Source organism: Struthio camelus, chromosome 4 (genome assembly GCF_040807025.1).
Source record: "Struthio camelus isolate bStrCam1 chromosome 4, bStrCam1.hap1, whole genome shotgun sequence".
Lineage (NCBI taxonomy): Eukaryota > Metazoa > Chordata > Aves > Struthioniformes > Struthionidae > Struthio > Struthio camelus.
Genome location: NC_090945.1, coordinates 32,043,744 through 32,063,223, shown reverse-complemented (window position 1 = coordinate 32,063,223; position 19,480 = coordinate 32,043,744). Strand labels below are relative to the sequence as shown.

At 43.2% G+C, this 19,480-nt stretch overlaps 1 long non-coding RNA gene across 1 annotated transcript in view; it reads left to right on the top strand.

The window, feature by feature from the left end:
- The first annotated feature begins 6,262 nt into the window (after positions 1-6,262).
- LOC138067041 (uncharacterized) overlaps positions 6,263-19,480 on the top strand; it is a 59,817-nt gene continuing 46,599 nt past the window's right edge. Inside the window, exons 1-2 of the long non-coding RNA XR_011140712.1 lie at positions 6,263-6,331; positions 18,777-18,845. This is a non-coding gene — a long non-coding RNA (uncharacterized lncRNA). The remainder of the gene's footprint in view (positions 6,332-18,776; positions 18,846-19,480) is intronic.

Genomic DNA, 19,480 nt, shown 5'->3' with positions numbered 1-19,480 from the left:
AAACTAAAACTCCCATCTTTTTGTCCCTGCCAATCTGACAGGACATAAAATCCGTCTAGACATAATACCTGCTTACAGGCAAATACTGAGTGTGAGGTAGGACATAGAACCAATCACTTTAGAAATTAATACCACAAAGTGTCTGTGAACATTTACATCCTGCTCCCAGTGCTCCAGGGAAAAGCAATCCTCTCCCCTCCTGTGGCATGACCCCGTGCATGCCAGGCAAAAGTCATGACCAAAGCTCCTGAATAAGAGGATTAAAATGATAGAAATTTCAACCCCGGTCCCTTTCAGACTCAGAATAATACTGAAATGAAATTTTTCTTTTATGATTTGCTATACCTAGTTACTCCTTTAATAAAAGCAAGTGATACTCCTGATAAAATAGTTAAAGCATATTTGGATCTTAAAATTACACTAGAACATATTTTCATTTGTAAATATGGTTGTCAGCCCCTCCATAATTATAAGACAATTTGTCACATCTCTTCAATTTTTGGCTTGTATAGGAATTTTTTTTCTGGAATGCATATGCACATGCTCACACATTCCCACACACGCATGCACACATATGTGCATGTCTATATATAAAAAGGATGCTTGTTTTCCTGGGAAAATGTCGCTTAGGAGGAACTAATTACGTTACCCCCAGGCACCACTTAAATGATAAAACCCAGCTCCATGCTCAGAAAAATGCAGACCTTAAACTTCTGGTGTTCCTAAGAAGAAAATGTATATATTTTATAGCCAGTTGTTTAAATTTATGGCATTGAAATAACGCGCTACCTTATGGCTGACTCAGCAAAATGTACTTGCAGCATGGGCAGAAGAGTGCCTTGGTTATTTGTAAGGGGGAAGAGTATGTCATCTAAATTAATATAGAGGAATTGCCTCATAAGTCATCTCAACAGTTGAGCTGCACCATACTAGTGAGAAGAGCAGAGTTCAATGCTATACTCATTTTGCAGATGTAGTACCTATTCATCTGTTTTGGATCTTCATATCATTTCACACAGCTGAGTTGTAATGAGAGTCAGATTAAGAAGAGGTGCACACTAGCCAGACCATTAAACCTGTCATAAACTCCATCCGAACTCTTCAAGAAGCCTGCTTCATGTACTATGAGGCTGTACAGTGCAGCAGAAAAGAGCTGCTAATGACATCAGTGAAAAATCTGGAATATGATGTATTCCACCAAAAAAGAGAGAAATATTAGAAAAACAGAGGAGCAGGCAACGCTCAGGACAAACACAGGGTTTAATCACTTTTTTTTTCGGTATCTGTAGGACTCTTGCATTTTGCAGATGGGTGTTTCAATCTTACTATGAGATCTTTGAATAAGTTAGTATCAGAGAACAGAGCTAGTGAAAAAAAGAGATTTCTCTTCATAGTCCTGAGGTATCCAGAAGTCCTGGAGCATGGGCTATTTTTAATTGGAATTTTAGGGGGAAATAAGTATGTGGGTGAAAATTCTAATGAATAAGAAAACTAGGGAAAAAAAAAATCTTTGAGAAATTCCTAGAGTCCCTCACCTGTGGCAGTCTGTAAGCGGGATCTGCTATAGGGCTATGAACCATGGAATAATAGCTGGGATCTTGACTGCAAAGGTGCTTTCAGGACAGACCTTGGATTGCTCGGCATTGCTCCACGGGGTGGGAAATGAGTCGTGTTTCTCAGGGCCCTTCTAACTGAAATCAATATGTTTCCATTTCATATTTTATGCTTCAAGAACCTGATGTATTTCAATGAAAACTCATTTTTCTGGGAATTTTCTCACCAGTGCTGCTTGGGAATTCTCTTGGAAAAGCTTTGGAGCTTATTAAGACCCTTTCTCCGGTATGGCTTTGTTCTAGCAAGGCATGGCCTCATTCGAGTCGGACATTAATGGCAGTATGATAGTGACACATACCAGTTTGCTCATTATACTGCAGAAGAAACAAACTGCATAAAATAGTCTATTTAACAATAGGGAAAATGTAAACCTGAGAGGGTTCAGAAGCAGACTAAATTTAGTCAGGCACCGGCAACTGTAAGAGGGGAAAGGTAATCATAAGCTCATGCTTTTATCAAGCACAAAATTCATTTGAGAAAGAAAAGTAGAGAATGCTTCACTTGTAAGTGGTATTGCTTGTAAGGTGATAGCTGATTTCTCCAGAGGATTGTTTGATGAAGGATTGATATTTTGTTCCTTCCGTTTTATTTTTTTTTTTCAGAGTAGAAACTCTTGCTGCTACAAATTATAACCTTCCTGTTCTAAGCAGATGTTTCACTCTTCCTGATAGGCAGTCAAGGTTTTAGCACTCTGTGACAACACTTTGAAAACTAAGAAAATGCCCTTTAGCTCCAAGTGTTATCTATTTTGAAATTCATTGCTTGCACTGCAAGTATGCTGACTGTAATTCCACCAGAGCAGAAGCAAGACGCTGATGACACGCTCCAGCAAAAGGCAATCGTATAGCCCAGGATGCTCAGTACAGCCCTGAAAATGACTGAAGTGCACCCGAGAAAGCAACCAGCTGCAGCTCTCTGTTAGAAATGGGTTGCTTTTGAGGCACCTTTTCTCAAAGGACTGAGCTGCCAGAAGACCAGGCAGAGCACAGCTAGGATTCAAAGAAAACACCTCTACAGTGTCTCCAAAAATGGGACTAATTTCTGTGCAGTATGTGCTATTTTGCTGGCTAGTTTTATGACGATAGTTTGAAGATGCTACTTAAGTACTGTAAGAAGTGCAGAGAAGGGCACAAAGTGTACTGTAGGGAATTGAATGAATGCGTTATGTAGGAGAAGAGGTTTGGAGAGTATAATATCTCCAGGTCTAGAAAGAAGGTGACAGAAGGGGATCTAATTGCATTATATAGTCCCTATGGAGGCTCATGTAGTAATATATGACAGAATGTGTTCACACTTGAAGGAAACAGACAAATAATCCATAGCCCTTGTTTGAAAGTAGAGGAATGGAAAGTTCAGACTACACATGAAATCCCTAGCACTTCTCCCAGAAGGCCCTTGACACATAAAAACTGGCTAAAAAATGAACTAATTATGGCAGGAAATCTTCCTCTCTCCCTCTCTGTTTTTGTGTGTGTGTGTGTGTGTGTGTGTGTGAATGGTTGGATGTATTTGACGACCAGACACGAACTACATTTGCTAATCTACCATAAATAACACACAAGTATATGGATTCCCATCTGCTTTTTATCAAAACTTTCTTCATTTCCTTTGCGGGTGCGCATGTCTTTCCCTCCTTCGCCACTGCTGAATTAACTTCCTTACACCCGGCTGACGGCACAGGCGGTTGCCTCTCTCAGACGACGAGAGGTTTCGTGATCTGACCCGGCGAAAACCCCTTCCCTCCATCGCGAGGCCTTGGAAACGGCCCCTTCTTCCCCCAACCTTGCCCCGCCCTGGCTTTGGCGGTTGGGGCGGGGCAGGGAGGCACAGCCCCACCCCAACGGCCGCTCTCCCGCCCCGGAGCAGGTTCCAGAAGCAGCGCCCGCTGGCAGGGGCAGTAACAGGGCCAGTGGCAGGGGCAATAGCAGGGGCAGGGCGGCAGCCTCACGGCCCTGGCCATGGAGGGAGAGGGGGTGTGGGGCAGCTGCTGGCGCTGGGTGCCTGCTCGCTGCTGGCACTGGCCTTGCTGAGCTGTGGCCTGCAGCGAGGCTGGGGGCAATTGGGAAAAAGCTGAGCAGTCCCCAAGCAGCCGCAGGAGGAAGGTGACTGAGAACAGCTTAGTCGACAAGCATTTGTGTCCGTGCACTGTCTCTTGCATGCTAAGTATCCCATGGACTTACAGCTCCCAGCCCACCTTACCTTGCTGGCAGCCAAGCACTTTGTTTTCCCCACTGTTTTAAGCATGTTACTCTATGTAATCATGAGGCGGACACAAGACACCCAGTCTGTTTACTCGGAGTTGTTCACAGCATAGTTTTGCAGGGGACAGGATAATATTAAGGTTAGTCGTAATTATTAGTGCTGGTCTTGCCTTCGTTGAAAGCCCACGCTCACGTTCCAGTAGGACGCTGCACAGACGCTGGCCGTTGGTTAATGTGGCTGAACCTCTACCTAAGCTAGTGCAGAGCATTTTTATAGCAATAGTCTACCTGTGGCTTAGTTTCCAAAGGGAGCTAAGACTCAGTCCGTGATTAGAGGGAGTCACACCATTGCAAACTGTGTATTTTTATCAAGTGTAGACAAATTGCTATTGTTACTACGTTTAGCTCCAACAAGGACCGATACACTTATAGAAAAGATGACAATGAGTATTGCGGACAAAACTGTAACACAGTTGAGAATTTTCCACTATGAGATTTTTGTTTTAATCCTAATTTTGGCCATCCTTGTACCAATGTGAATACCCAGCCCCAAAGACGGAGCTCCTGAGCCCAGACAGCCCGCTAGTACAGTGTGTTTCGGGCAAACCAGTTCCTCCAGCCAGAGGCACACAAGAGGGTGACTCTGCGTGGCATTTGCCTACTTTCCATACTAAATCACCTTTTAAGCTTAAACATGCACATTACAGCTGTGATGCTTTACCTCTACAAGAAACACAAGAAAAGCTCTTGCTACAAATTCCAGTAGATCTGGGTGATGCTAGAGGATGGCACATGTGCAGCTGCTCTGTTGTCAAACCTCTAGTGGCTCAAACCACGTGCTGGTTGTGAGACTTGCACCTCAATAATGTTTTTTTTCATCTAGAATCTCAAAACACTCGATCAGTATTAGTAAGAGAGCGTGCATGAGCCTTCTCTGAGGGCATGTATGTATAGGGCTGATGTGCACAAGAAAGAGTAGGAACACGATTGGAATGCATTGGTATTCTTCTTGGAAAGTTTTCCTAGGATATTTTACCAAGACGCTCATGTGGCACAGTGACTTAGCTTGTGCAGACCTCCAGACTACTGGGCTCCCAAAACCATAAGAATTCACCATTTAACGCTCCTCCTCAGATTTTGCTCTTATGTTGTCAATTGCCGTGAAAAATGGGGATATATGTGGGGGTGCAGAATGGGGAAAGAGCACTATATAAAAATGTCTTGTAATTATTTGGGTATATCATATGTAGAGGGTGCACACCTCTACGATTCCAGTGTACACATTATATAAATTAATAGCTATAGCAAGAACAAAATGGTTGTGCAGGGAGGTTTATGTTAGCTGTTTTGTTCCAAAAGTGTAAGGCTATTTATTTTGAACTATGGAAAATGCATGCATTTTGTAATGTCTTGAGCCTACAGCTGAATTTTCTGTGCTAGCAGGCAATCTATTTTTTTCCTTAAAGAGGATTAATTGGTCCAAGCAGTTAAAATGACCTTGTCAGAACAATGAGTTGTTCTCCAATAAGTTGCAGTGTGACAAAGTACGCTGTTAACTATTGCACTTCCTTAGACAGTGCATCTTCAGTTTGGAAAGCTCAAAACTAGTTAATTGTGAATTATAGAGGATCACTCTTCCTATGTCTGAATGTTTCCTGCTTGTGTAATACTGGCAGGCATTATAATGTTGGAAAATAAACTTTTCATCACAAAGCTGAAATGTTGCTGTGAAATGTATATCAAAAGAAACTGTTTATCACCTGCTGTTGGTGTCCCTTTCCATTGAATAGCTCCCATTCCTCAGAACTGTCACTCTGCCAAATGTTTCTATGCTAAACAAAGAGGAAGCAAGTGCCTGGCCAGCAGTCCACTCATGCTGTTTAAAGTGTCGTACAAATACTGCATGTTAAATGGATCACAGCCAGGTTATTGGTTTATTTGGCAAAACTAGAAAGTGTCTATGGGACTTTTAATACTTTTTGTGCTAAATCTCAGTTGATGCATAGATTAATGGTGATTAGCAATGCTGAGATTATTCTGAGTAAAAAAAAGAAGAGACCAATTTTCACTCTGAAAACACAGTTCCCACATGTGTAAGGTGTGCTTGCTCCCTGATGAGATGCTTCTGGAGGTGAAAACCATCACTGTTTAAATTCTGAAATCTTCAGATACTGCCTTTTTAAAAAAGCTTGAGGTAAATGAAGTGCCCGAGCACTCTCAGAGTGGAAACTTAACAAAAACAAGGGTGCTTTGTATTTGTTGGAGGTGTACTTCTAGCATCAACTTTACGCCTTTATGATTTCTCTCTGTATTGCAGAAAGCTACACTCCCCAGAGCAGAAACGTGGCAGGGGAAAGATCAGCAAGATGCCTAGAAACTAACTGATAGCACTGCCTGCTCATGACAATATGCGAGTCCCAACATGGATCGTCTCAGACGGGCTCGTCTTTATCCCAGCGCACTGCATTGTCAGAGCCCAAAGTGGAGGATGACATCCAGCAGTGCTGGGAGCACTAGTGAGTAACCGTTGGAAAGGGTTTGTGTGTGGGGTGTGTGTCAGATGGCTGAGATCACTGCGTGTGTGTAAACAGGCTATCAGTCTTTGGTGCTGGGATGTTCCCAGAATCTATGATGGCCATAAAAATGAACAGAAAGACTCTCTGAAAGGGCATAGCCTGGTATCTGTCATATCCTCTGTCTTACAGACAGCTACATCCTCCTGCCTGTCCCGTGTCTAATACTCTCTCGGGTCCCTGAGCCACAATGCAGCCGTACTAACTCCCTCACATTGACAGTATAGCTGAGAAACAAACTAGAGTGTACGTTTAAAACCCAGATAACACAAAGCCAGACTGTGTTGGGAAGACATCCAATTTAATATATTTTGAAGTCAAACATGCTGCTGTAAAGTTCCATCCGTCAAAGTCATGTGATACAAAAAGACATACAGAATACTTCATTTTAATTTTGTAGAAGTCATTTTGATTTGAGGTAGGCTGCATATTGTCTACTGAAAAATAATTTACAGACAGTAATTGTAAGAAAGAGAGAAGCCTTTTGCTTCAAAGAGCCCATCAGCAAGCTGTCTTTCCTGTTTTATCAGTAAGCAAAGCTGAGAGCAAATAACAGATGGATATGTCCCTTAGCGCCAGCAATGAATGTTCATAAAATATAGCACAATCGCCCTCCAGTGTGTTATGTTTTTTAACAGTACTAGTAGGTGTGGGGCAGGATGAATAACTAGCTCAGATCAAAGAACCTGCTGAGAACATGGCAGCAATTGGCATTTGGCCAATGAGTACATTATTTTGGTGTCATTGTTGAACCACTGACAAACAGCTTAGGCAGACACATAGAAAGAATTTATGGAGTGATAGGAATACACAGAAGGTTTCTAGATCCAGGCTCGTAACCCCAAAGGACGACAAAATTACAGTTTCCTTACTGCCACAGCCTAAGCATGGACAGGCAAATAAACCTATTTCAGCCGCAGAAACCTAAGATTAGATTCCCAAGTGGGCTTAGTGCTGTGAAATGGAACTTCCAAGTCCGGGGATCCTGCGTTTGCATGGTGATGCTGAGGCAGAGGCAGTTTACATTACTTTGTGAGCTGACAAGGAGGCTGAATATCAGAAGGGGTGTGGCCATGCTACATCAACAACCTACCTACCTCTGGTTCATGACAGTGTGCTATGTTAACATAGCTGGCGTGTTTCTGATACCCTCACTAACTTGGAATACCTCTACACAACTTTGTAGATACAGCTTAAAGGACTAAGAACAGGCTTCATAAAAGCCAGCATTCTGAGTAGGGTGCTGCTCAGCCTAACTAGCAGAAAGGAAGAGAAGAGTTTAGATGCCTTATTCAGCGATGAAGGAGGAAAACATCTTCCTGTATGTTCAGGATTCACAGCTCTGAAAACTAACTAGGAGGTGAGGGCCTAAGACAGGTCCACTTCCCCCCACCCCGCATAAGCAAATGAACAAAAAAGTCAAACAAGCCTAGAAGAGGCCATCTCTGTAGCTCCGAGTGCTCTGAGGGCTTGAGGGGATTTTAGTTTCTCTGACCTTCCTAACGTGAGAGACACTATCCCCCAGTGCATAGTGCTGAAATTCCTCATGGATTTAATATTGAATCTTTTTTTTTTTCAAGTGGTACCACTTAAGTGAGAGAAATTCAGAATGTCTCTGGGTGATGCAGGTGAGGGAAATGCCTACCTTATGAATTCTCTAGGGGATTTACCGTGGCACAGATGCTGAGTAGGTCTGTGTGTGTCCAGCCTGGAGTAATTCTCTGTATTACCAAGGGGCAGAATATAGCTGAGTATTTTCTACATCTCAAGCCCTCAGACGAAGGCACTTACAGTGCCAGTTAGCGTTATACCTGGGTTTGTTTAATAAAAAAGCAATGTGAAATATTTGCCAGAGAAAAAAAAGGCAACATGCAAATTGCAGTGGTGTTTCAGTTGTGATAGTTCGAATTTTGACTGTGACCTAAGTTTCGGAGCCTTACCCTGGCCTACCTTTCAGCTAGCTGCATACAGCTTATGGACTTAAGTGAGGCTGTGGTAGTTTCACTGTTACAAGAGCTTCTCAAATGTTTTACATCACCATGCATCCTGTGTTAGCTTGAATGTGACTTGAGTTTCACTTGATTTAAAATATGAGCTGCTAAATCTGAAAAAAAGTGGATAGAGTGGATGTAAACTCAGATTAAACTCAAGTTCAAATAGCATTTCATTAGGGTCAGATCCTTATGTCTTTGGGAGCAGTAAAATTCAGGGATATTACGCCCATTCAGATTACAGGCAAGGTACCTTCTACATAAAACTCTGTGTTTTTTAGTGCTCCTGAAATGGAAATATGAAGAATATTCTATAGGGCTTATCCACTGGTAAAAATATAAACAGGATGATGTATTTCAGAGAGTGAGTTTGTGGGATGCTTTGAAGCATAAGGCCATAATGAAGCCATTGTGGAAATAATTAAAAAACAAAACAAAGCAAGAATCAGTAATGAATATATATACATTATTCTGGACAGAAAATACTGCTTTGAGAAATAAACACGAGACATTTGAACGACAATAATCACATATGAGAACTAAAAAAAGATGAAAAGAAATAAAATAATATGTGAAGCTGATATAGACGAGACAGAGCACAAAAGACAGCAAAAAGACTTGAGGATTTTGATAAAGAAATGTACACACAGATTCTTTGGCTGTTACTTTTGCAATGGTTGATACTCTTATATCGTTGAGTGCATATTGGAAGTACTGTAAAATTGCTGTAAATATTTAAGACAAGGTTCCTTGGAATATTTTTCATGCTGCCAGGGGAAAAATCCTTCCAAATTTATTTTAACAGCCATTTGGTTTGCTTTAAATTTTTTGTTCACTCAAAGAAATACTACTTTGTGGATGTGCGCCAACGAGTAACATGGATTAAGAAAACAGATGTAATGAGGAAGAAATAAAATCTGAGTAGTCAGGTTGCTGGCACTACATACTTAAATACTACACTGCTACCTATCAGATTTATTTGTATCCATTACATACAAAGAACTAACTGAAAAAAAAATGGTGATAAAACACTCTGTAGGCATTATGGGGTTCTGATAGTAAAAAGAGTGAAGCTTGAGTGGTTTGCAATATCTTCAGACTCCCAAGACACTTACACATCTATATCATATTTTTCTTGTTTCAACAGTTTCATTATACTATACCGCTGTGAAAAGTAACCTAATTTTCGTGCATTTATGGCTTGTAGTGGACAGTTTGGACATACGTTTCTGAAGAAGAAAGTCCCCATCAGTGCAATATTTTGCATATTTTGCCCATAAAGCTGTCTTATCCCTGAATGTTAAATCCTAGTGTTGTGGGGGACTGGGAAACCTGTAGATATTTTTGCAGAACAACAACCCTCCTGAAGTTTAACAGAACTTAAGGAAAGAAAAAAAGAATCACAGAATCACAGAATTGTTTAGGTTGGATGGGACCTCTGGAGATCATCTAGTCCAACCTCCCTGCTCAAGCAGGGTCACCTAGAGCATATTGCCCAGGATCACATCCAGACGGGTTTTGAATATCTCCAGGGAAGGAGACTCCACCACCTCTCTGGGCAACCTGTGCCAGTGCTCTGTCACCCTCACAGTGAAGAAGTTTTTTCTCAGGTTCAGATGGAACTTCCTGTGGTTCAGTTTCTGCCCATTGCCTCTTGTCCTGTTGCTGGGCACCACGGAGAAGAGGCTGGCCTCATCCTCTTGACACTCCCCCTTCAGATACTTGTACACGTTGATGAGCTCCCCTCTCAATCTTCTCTTCTCCAGGCTGAACAGGCCCAGCTCTTGCAGTCTTTCTTCCTAGGAGAGGTGCTCCAGCCCTCTAATCATCTTGGTAGCCCTCCGCTGGAGTCTCTCCAGGAGTGCCATGTCTCTCTTGTCCTGGGGAGCCCAGAACTGGACACAGTACTCCAGGTGAGGCCTCCCCAGGGCTGAGGAGAGGGGCAGGATCACCTCCCTCGACCTGCTGGCAGCACTCTGCCTAATGCACCCCAGGAGACCATTGGCCTTCTTGGCCACAAGGGCACACTGCTGGCTCATGTTTAACTTGTTGTCCACCAGCACTCCCAGGTCCTTCTCGGCAGAGCTACTTTCCAGCAGGTCAACCCCCAGCCTGTACTGGTGCATGGGATTATTCCTGCCTAGGTGCAGGACCTTGCACTTGCCTTTGTTGAACTTCAGGAGGTTCCTCTCCGCCCACCTCTCCAGCCTGTCCAGGTCCCCCTGAATGGCAGCACAGTCTTCTGGTGTGTTAGCCTCTCCTCCCAGTTTAGTATCATCAGCAAACTTGCTGAAGGGGCACTCTGTCCCTTCCTCCAGGTCATTGAGGAATACATTGAACAAGACTGGAGCCAGGACTGAGCCCTGGGGGACACCACTAGCCACAGGCCTCCAACTTGACTCTGCGCCATTCACCACAACCCTCTGAGCTCGGCCATCCGGCCAGTTCTCAATCCACCTCACTGTCCACTCGTCTAGCCCACGCTTCCTGAGCTTACCTAGGAGGATGTGATGGGAGACAGTGTCCAAAGCCTTGCTGAAGTCCAGGTAGACAACATCCACTGCTCTCCCCTCATCTACCCAGCCAGTCATTCCGTCATAGAAGGCTATCAGATTGGTCAAGCATGATTTCCCCTTGGTGAATCCATGCTGACTCCTCCTGATCACCTTCTTGTCCTCCAGATGCTTAGTGATGACCTCCAGGAGGAGCTGTTCCATCACCTTTGCAGGGATGGAGGTGAGGCTGACAGGCCTGTAGTTTCCTGGCTCCTCCTTCTTGCCCTTTTGGAAGACTGGGGTGACATTGGCTTTCTTCCAGTCCTCAGGCACCCCTCCTGATCTCCAGGACCTTTCCAAGATGATGGAGAGAGGCCTAGCGATAACATCCGCCAGCTCCCTCAGCACTCGGGGGTGCATCCCATCGGGGCCCATGGATTTATGGATGTCCAGTTTGGACAAAAGATCTCTAACCTGATCCTCCTCAACCAAAGGAGAGTCTTCCTTTCTCCAGCCTTCTTCTCTTGTCTCCAAGGTCTGGAATTCCTCAGGACTGGCCTTAGCAGTGAAGACGGAAGCAAAGGCAGCATTCAATAACTCTGCCTTCTCTGTATCCTTCGTCACCAGGGCACCCGCCCCATTCAGCAGCGGGCCCACGTTTTCCCTAGTCTTCCTTTTGCTCTTGATGTATTTGAAGAAGGCCTTCTTGTTGTCCTTGACATCCCTTGCCAGATTTAATTCCAACTGGGCCTTAGCCTTCCTTGTCGCATCCCTGCACGCTCTGACAATGTCCCTGTATTCCTCCCAAGTGGCCTGTCCCCTTTTCCACATTCTGTACACTTCCTTCTTCTGCTGGAGTTTTGCCAGGAGTTCCTTGCTCATCCATGCAGGTCTCCTGCCCGCTTTGCTGGACCTCTTCCTCAGAGGGATGCACTGCTCTTGAGCCTGGAGGAGGTGACGCTTGAATATTAACCAGCTTTCTTGGACCCCTCTTCCTTCTAGGGCCTTACCCCATGAGATTCCCCTAAGTAGGTCCCTGAAGAGGCCAAAGTCAGCTCTCCTGAAGTCCAGCGTTGCAATCCTACTCATTGCCCTGCTCCCTCCTCGTAGGATCCTGAACTCCACCATCTCACGGTCGCTGCAGCCAAGGCTGCCCCCAACCTTCACATCTCCAACTAGACCTTCTTTGTTCGTTAGTACAAGGTCTAGCATTGCACCTCTCCTCGTTGGCGTCTCCACCACCTGGGTCAAGAAATTATCATCAGTGCTCTGCAGGAACCTTTTTGACTGTTTGTGCCTAGCTGTGCTGTCTTGCCAACAGATGTCAGGGTGGTTGAAGTCTCCCATGAGAACCAGGGCCTGTGATCGGGAGGCTACTTCCAGCTGTCTGTAGAAGGCCTCATCGATGACTTCCTCCTGGTCAGGTGACCTGTAGTAGACCCCCACAACAGTGTCACCCGTGTTAGCCTGCCCTTTAATCCTTACCCATAGGCTCTCAACTTGCTCTTCATCCACCCCGAGGCAGAGCTCCACACATTCTAGTTGCTCCCTCACATAAAGAGCAACTCCACCACCTCGCCTTCCTGGCGTGTCTTTCCTAAAAAGCACGTAGCCATCCATGACAGCATCCCAGTCATGTGAACTATTCCCACCATGTCTCTGCCACTGCAATGAGATCATGGCCCTGCGACCGCACACAGATCTCTAACTCTTCCTGCTTATTCCCCATGCTGCGTGCATTGGTATACAGGCATTTCAGAGAGCCAGTCAAGCACGCAGGCTTCCCAGAAGAGGGGCAAGAGGATCCTCCATAGCCATGTTCCATGCTGTCTCCTTTGGCTGTGTGCACCCGCTGGAGGCATCCTGACTTGAGCGGTGTTTTACTGACTCTCCTGCCACTATACCACTCCCCTTCCCCCATCTTGCCTAGTTTAAAGCCCTCCTTACCAGGCTGGCCAATCTGTTGGCAAAGACACGCGTGCTCCGCTTGGTAAGGTGGATCCCATCGCTCCCCATCAGCTGTTGATCTTCAAACAGGGTCCCATGGTCATAGAAACCAAAGCCCTGTTGCCAACACCAGCGGCACAGCCAGCTGTTAACTTGGAAAACTTGTCTACTCCTCCTCCTGACCTTTCCCCTCACAGGCAAGATTGAGGAGAAAACAACCTGGGCTCCCAGACCCTTCACCAAGAAACTCTCTTTTTATTTGTTTCTGTATTTGAATTCAGTTTTGAGGCCAATAATGAGAGTTTATGTAGGTTTCACCTGTAGTTGTAATGAGAATATTTCAGAATTGTAGTGATAGCTACAATACTAAGAAGTATTGAGTTTTTGTTTTTCAAACTTGGGGCTGTTTCTCACAGTTGAAAAACACAGACCTTTGTCTATCCTGTGCTATTAGTGGATTACAGAGTACTGACTTCTTTTAAAGGTTCCTGACTTGTTTTTGCTCAAAGAAAACATGTGTTCTCGCAGTTATTATTATTACCGGGTTGGAGACATCCCTGAGAATGAGCAAACACTGGGCAATTGCTAACTTATAGCACATTTTTTTGCCCCGTCAATGTGATTACAGTCAGATTAACAGGCTTGCTAGATAGATGCAATTATATGCTGATCTGCCTTCTGCTAAACTCGTCTGAGCTGCTTTTCCCTCCATATTTGATTTAGTTTTTACTGCAGCGTCCACAAGGTGGTAGTATCAACACAGCTGCAAATTCAAGCAACTATGGGCATTCTTGGGTGTGCCTTCAGAATGCCATTGCTGTGATTTGCTTTTTTTATATAAGGTATCAATCGTTCTTTCTGTTCTGTCATTCTTAATGCCAGTTGTGGGGTGGGGATATGACCATGAAAAGTGACACCAGCATGTATTGCTCAATTTCCAGGGTGAATTGCCTGGCAGAACCAGTCACGGGAGTAGGAATGAACTGACTGTGACTTCATGCAGATAAGATTGAAGACTAGAGAGAAATAAAGTAGATAAGAGTAATAGATTTTTTTTGCCCTCAGCTTACAAATTCATTACCTGGTATCTTTGCATGCCCTAATTGTGTATTGTATTTCAGACTGAACATGATGTCTGCTAGCTAGGAGGGGGGTCACTAATAATGGCTAAGAGTGAGCTCTGTTTTAAACTTGATAGCTTAAAACATGTGATCCCTCTGAGTCTAGGATATTGATGTTTAATTTACTGTTTGTTTAGATACGTCAGTGGGGACAAAAAACCTGGTCCTCATTCTGCATTTGTTTTATACTTTTATCATCACAACTACTCCAAATCAGTATTCTTTCACAAGCTAAAATTTTAAAATGGAGCCAGCAGCGCAAGCTCCTTTTTTCTTCTTGGGACTGAGAGAATAGTTAGAATTGTAGAAAAACGGATTTCACTTTCCCAAACCAAATACTACCTACTGTTTTTTAAAAGACATTTTCCTTTAAAAACTCCTTTCTGATATTGCTGTCCTCCTGACCTTTTCGATTTAGTGTGGCAGGTGTACCAAAACAGTGTAACAAGGTAGGCTTTTGAAGAGGTCCAGTAAGTTGAGCGGCAACTGTTTAATGTTCAGAGGGGAAGGCAGGGTTTGTTGTCTATGAATAAATGAAAAGAGGCAATAATTTACTGAAGATCAGTGGGGAATAAAGAAGGATTCTTGTGTGTTCAGTTTATATATTGTGCATAGCAAACTGAATGAGACATGAATCAGGGGGCATTTTCCAGTCATGTCTTGCTAAAGTGTTTCAGATTATGGGATTTTCATGTTTTCTATCATTCTGTTCTTAAGATAGACAGGAAATTACATTTGGACCAGCACCTACAGAATGTTAAAGATCCAGGTATTTTGCTCAGAGGGCAGGTAGTGACAAAATTAAAGCTGTATCTCAGCCATATTGCTGAGTTACAGTTACACTGCAGTCTTTAATTACATGGTCACTTGGACCAGATCTTCAGTGCATATAAATTGCTCTAGCTTTATTAAAACCAATGGGACAATGCCAGTTTTCACGGAGAGAGAATTTGACTCCCTTTCTTGAACAGAGCAATATGCTGGAGAAGCACATTAAGTGATATATGGCTCCTTTGCTTGAATTAAAAGGTATAAAGTATTTTCATGGCTATTTATCCAAAGGTATAGAGGGTTACAACAGCTTACCAAGAGCAGTGCAGTGGGAAATGTGTCGATAAGGTACTGCACCATTAAAGATTGATCATTTTCTTCAAGACTGTCTGCATGAGGTGACAAAGCCCTGGAACTCAGTTTTGGCTGGCAACTGCTTAACTGTGCAATTTCCCCACTCCCTAACTGTGTAATTTTATAGGGCTGCCCTGGAGCCCTCTTTGAATCTTATAGCAGCGTTTCTTTCATACAACTCTAATGTGCCAGTATGCAAATATAGCTGTACTAATGCTTCAACCTATTTTTGTTTTGCATCGGCAGTTAAGGGGAAAGAACCTAAATCTAATATTTCCAGCCATCCCCACACAATTACCTTGATTATAAATACGTAATGGTTTTAAATTCCCTGTGCTTATTTGATATAGGTTCTCCTTAAGTATTAAAGGTTCCTATTAAATGCTGAGCAGTTTTCAATAGCTCAGTAGGTGGTAGCGTGGGGCAAAGCTATCCACTCGGTCATGGCTTCCCTTTGAAAGCACAGTCTCATCTGAAGGCTGCGGTACTAGGTTTGAGCAGCAGGCACTACAGCGAGGACCCAGGCCTACCTTACGCTTACTGCCGTAGGCTTGCTCCTCCTTTGTGTCTTGATTTTTCTTGCTGCATCAAAACTTTGGGTTTTTTTAAGCTTCTTGGAGCTTAATTAATAAACATGACAACTAAGTAGGAGCTGGCACAAAGCCCATTCCCATCCAGTACATGGGCATTCCAGGGTAATTGTAGTTATTTACATTTGGCATCCAGCTGACTGGACTAACTACACAGTATCTTTTTTTTTTCTTGGAGTACAGAGGCTATTAAATTAAACAGGTTAATGCGGCTGCAGCATTTCACCCCCTGCTATCCCCGCAGCCATAGTAAATCTGCCACCTGTTTATTTCCATAAAAATTCAATTACAGCACCACCGGTTTATTCTTCATATGTGAGCTGTTAACATCAGACAGTTTCAGACTCAAAGAAGTGTGTGGCCCATTCCTTTCTAAAACTGTTATTTCTGTTGCTCCTTCTTAGCTGGCAGCTTTTTTTCTGAGAGTCCGTCCCAGCCTCACACCATTGGAAAAATGAAAGAAGAGATTTCTACCATGGTGCCTTGGCATGATGGTGAAAAAGGCAACGCTCTTCCTCCACACGTGTGCGCATGCATGCACGCACACACACACACACACACACACACGCGCACAAAACTCATCCTAAGCAATGGGTTTGTGCTGCAGGGCACAACCAGGAAAGAACTGGCTGAAAGACTGCAGCAGCAGTCAAAGGTCCTTAGCAAAACAGGGTAATGACTCCTGTGGAAAACTAGTGATTTTTTTAAATCATGCTTTCCTTCTCCTCCTTCCTTCCTCTTTCACAACAACGTCTCCTCTGCTCAATACAAAATCATATGACTAGAACAATGAGTCATTGACTGATGTCCTGCTTTGTATTTGGGCTTTGATGGGAAAGATAATCTTTAAAAGATCGTCCTTGAGACTCTTGACGTCGAATCAGGTGCAGTCAAGAAATGTCAGTGCTGGAATAAGGCATTACCTAGAGCCTATGTATTTTAATTGTTTAAGAGGGCCCTCCTGTTGGGGGAAACCTTGGTGAGCTTGGAAGCCAGCTTGTACAGGTGAGACTTTTGGGGCTTGCTTTGTGCTGTTTGGCGGTCCTCATACAAACCAAAAGGTGGGCAGCAGATTGAGGAGGGGGAAGGAGAAAGCATGAAGATAAGTTATCTGGCAGACTTATTTTGTAACCTTGTGAGTATCACTTCATCCCTTCAGAATCCACAAGGGAATGATAGCGCTTCCTCACTTTGTACAGTTTAGAGAACATCGGCGGAAATCTGTTATATGAGCACTGCTATTTTCTTTTTTTATTTTGTTACCACAGATCCCACCATTCTTGCTGCTGACAGTTTCAAAAGTTATCATGGCCTTTCCCTTATTTCTGATGGGAAAAATAACTTGGAAATGTTATTCTTTCAGCAGTCTAAACTTTGGGCAGATGTCTGATTTTTTTTCCATTTCATCACTGCTCCCTCTTCTCCCTCCTCCTTTTAATTTTGTGGCCAAGAGCTTCTGCGTCTGCCAAAAGCAACAATTTTAATGAGGAGTTTGAAGGTCAAAAGAGAAAGAAACAGTGTGTGACTCATAAATGAAGTACATATTTTATCATCCTTCATTCTGGTATTGCTTATTAGTACAGGCACTGCAGAAATTAAAGACCCTTTGGAATATGCCGTTTGTGAGGGAAGAATCAGGCATTTAGGTCCATATAAGCAGGGTGGTGCTCTAACACCAGAGAAGGCAAAAACGCTTGGTCCAGTTTAAAGGCCAGTGAGTGAGACAACTGCATTTCAAAAGTCACAACATTTGGAAGTACATCTGGTAGAACTTAACAAGAGATTCAAGGTCTGAATTTCTTTTGCCTCATCTCTTCTCGTGTGCCTTTCAAATGGGGCACTTTAAGAGGTTACCAAGTCAGTGATTTCTCTGTCACTTCCCATATGCATTTGGCAGAGGTACAGGTTGTCCCGCTGTGAGGAAGGCAAGGAAGACTCAGGCTTATGGCATTCCTCAGAGAGACTAGATGTTTTAGCCATGCTGCTGTGGGAAAAAGGCGTTTCCCTCAGATAAGTATCTTGCTACCAGAAGAACACTGACTTATAAAAGTGTTGACTGTTATGTTAGTCTGTTGCATTATGCTTTTTGATTTTTACAAATGTAGCACTGTCTTGTATATGAGCTATAAGTGAACACAATGCAAATGTTTTCAAACTGGCTTATTCAGTCAAAAGTTAGTCAAGAGGACATACTCCTGGGCTGCCTTCTTGTTCTGCATTGGTCTGAAGGTTACTGTGAGGGTGTGCCTTTCTAATGCACCTGTCTGAAAGTGACATGCATTTACAACATTGCCTAATCAACATTTTCTTTCTGTGAGGAGCAGGTGCCACTATTCTTCTTCTTAAAGGCTAATTGTGAATGTACAGGTGAAAGGTTACTTAGAAATGCATCCAGAGTATCCCATCCAAACAACCATGGGATGAGTGCCAACTATAACAAATAACCACTGACAGCCAGAACCTGGGGTATTTATAGGTAACATCAAAGTGTCAACAATCTAGCAGAACTTGTCTGTCACTCCAGAAGGACCTAATATGTTCTGAAACCCATGAACTTTAAGGGACAATGACAATAAAGGAGGTCAGTTCTTCTGTGTGCTGCCCTGGGACAAGCTGCAGGCTGAACAGTGGTTTCCTGTAAGTTTTTGATAAAAACTTTAAGGAGTTATGAGAACGAACAGTGACACAGGGAACTGGAGTTAGTGATTTTGTGTTGTACCATTTCTGTTGAAGTTTGCTATTTGAAAAGCAGAAACATAACTGACCTGAAAAGTAGAAACAGGACATGGCAATTTTTGAGATCAGCAGCAAGGTTCCTAGCATAATTAAACCAAATGAATGATTCCTGTGTGCTCCCTAGCAGCAATGATGGGCTCTGCTGATCAGCTGTAGGCTAATTATCCTCTTCCATCTATGGCTGAAATGAGGAGTAAATCCACTGACCCAGTGCACCTGTACAGCTTTAAATAATTAAGAGGGTAAATGGTCTCTGTTTTTGAACTGGCTAGGTGAAATGATCAGTAAACTGGACTAATGGTTCCTGGTGGTAGATGTAAATGAAGGAGTTTATAATGCTCCAAAGGGAGTCTTTTGATTTCTGTGGTATGTCTGTGTTCCAGAAGGGAAGAACAATAGTAGAGAGCTATGGATTCTTATTTCCAGCCTACGTGGCAAGATGACAAGGAGAGGTGAGTAGTGTTACAGGATAGATTTCGTTAGTATTGCAAGCAGAAGCAAGAGAGGGAAATTACTGGGTTAGTTACTACATTTGCTGTAACGTTCACTCTATTAAAGTTTAGGGAAGGAGTCCCTAAATTCCTGGAAGATTATCGGGTAAGGTATCAGACTCTGGCTATGTAGCAAAATTACTTGCTGTTTCACAGAACAGTTATAGCTGAAAAGTCCTTATCAGTTGACATTTAGGAATGTAGTAACTGATGATGCTTAGGGCTGGAATTTGTACCAACTTTGGGCAAGACCTCAAAAGGGATATCCTTACTGATTTCAATTTGTTCTAATACACTGTATAACTTAGCACTTACATGTTTCTGTTCACCTGTATGGCTGGGCTACAGATATGTCCTTAATTTGATCTATGCAACTTATTTTACAGTGTCTACAGTCAAGGCTAATTACGCAAGGCAGGCCTTGAGGTTTATGGTGTTCAGGATGAGATAGTATTGTTTGTCCAGTCTGATCTGAAAGAATTTTAAATCCTGTCATTATAAAGATAACTGGAACTTTGACCTCTAGAGCTGCTTGGCTTTTTTAGATCAAATGTCATGCATTATACTGCTTTTATCTTACAGATGTACTCTATGTT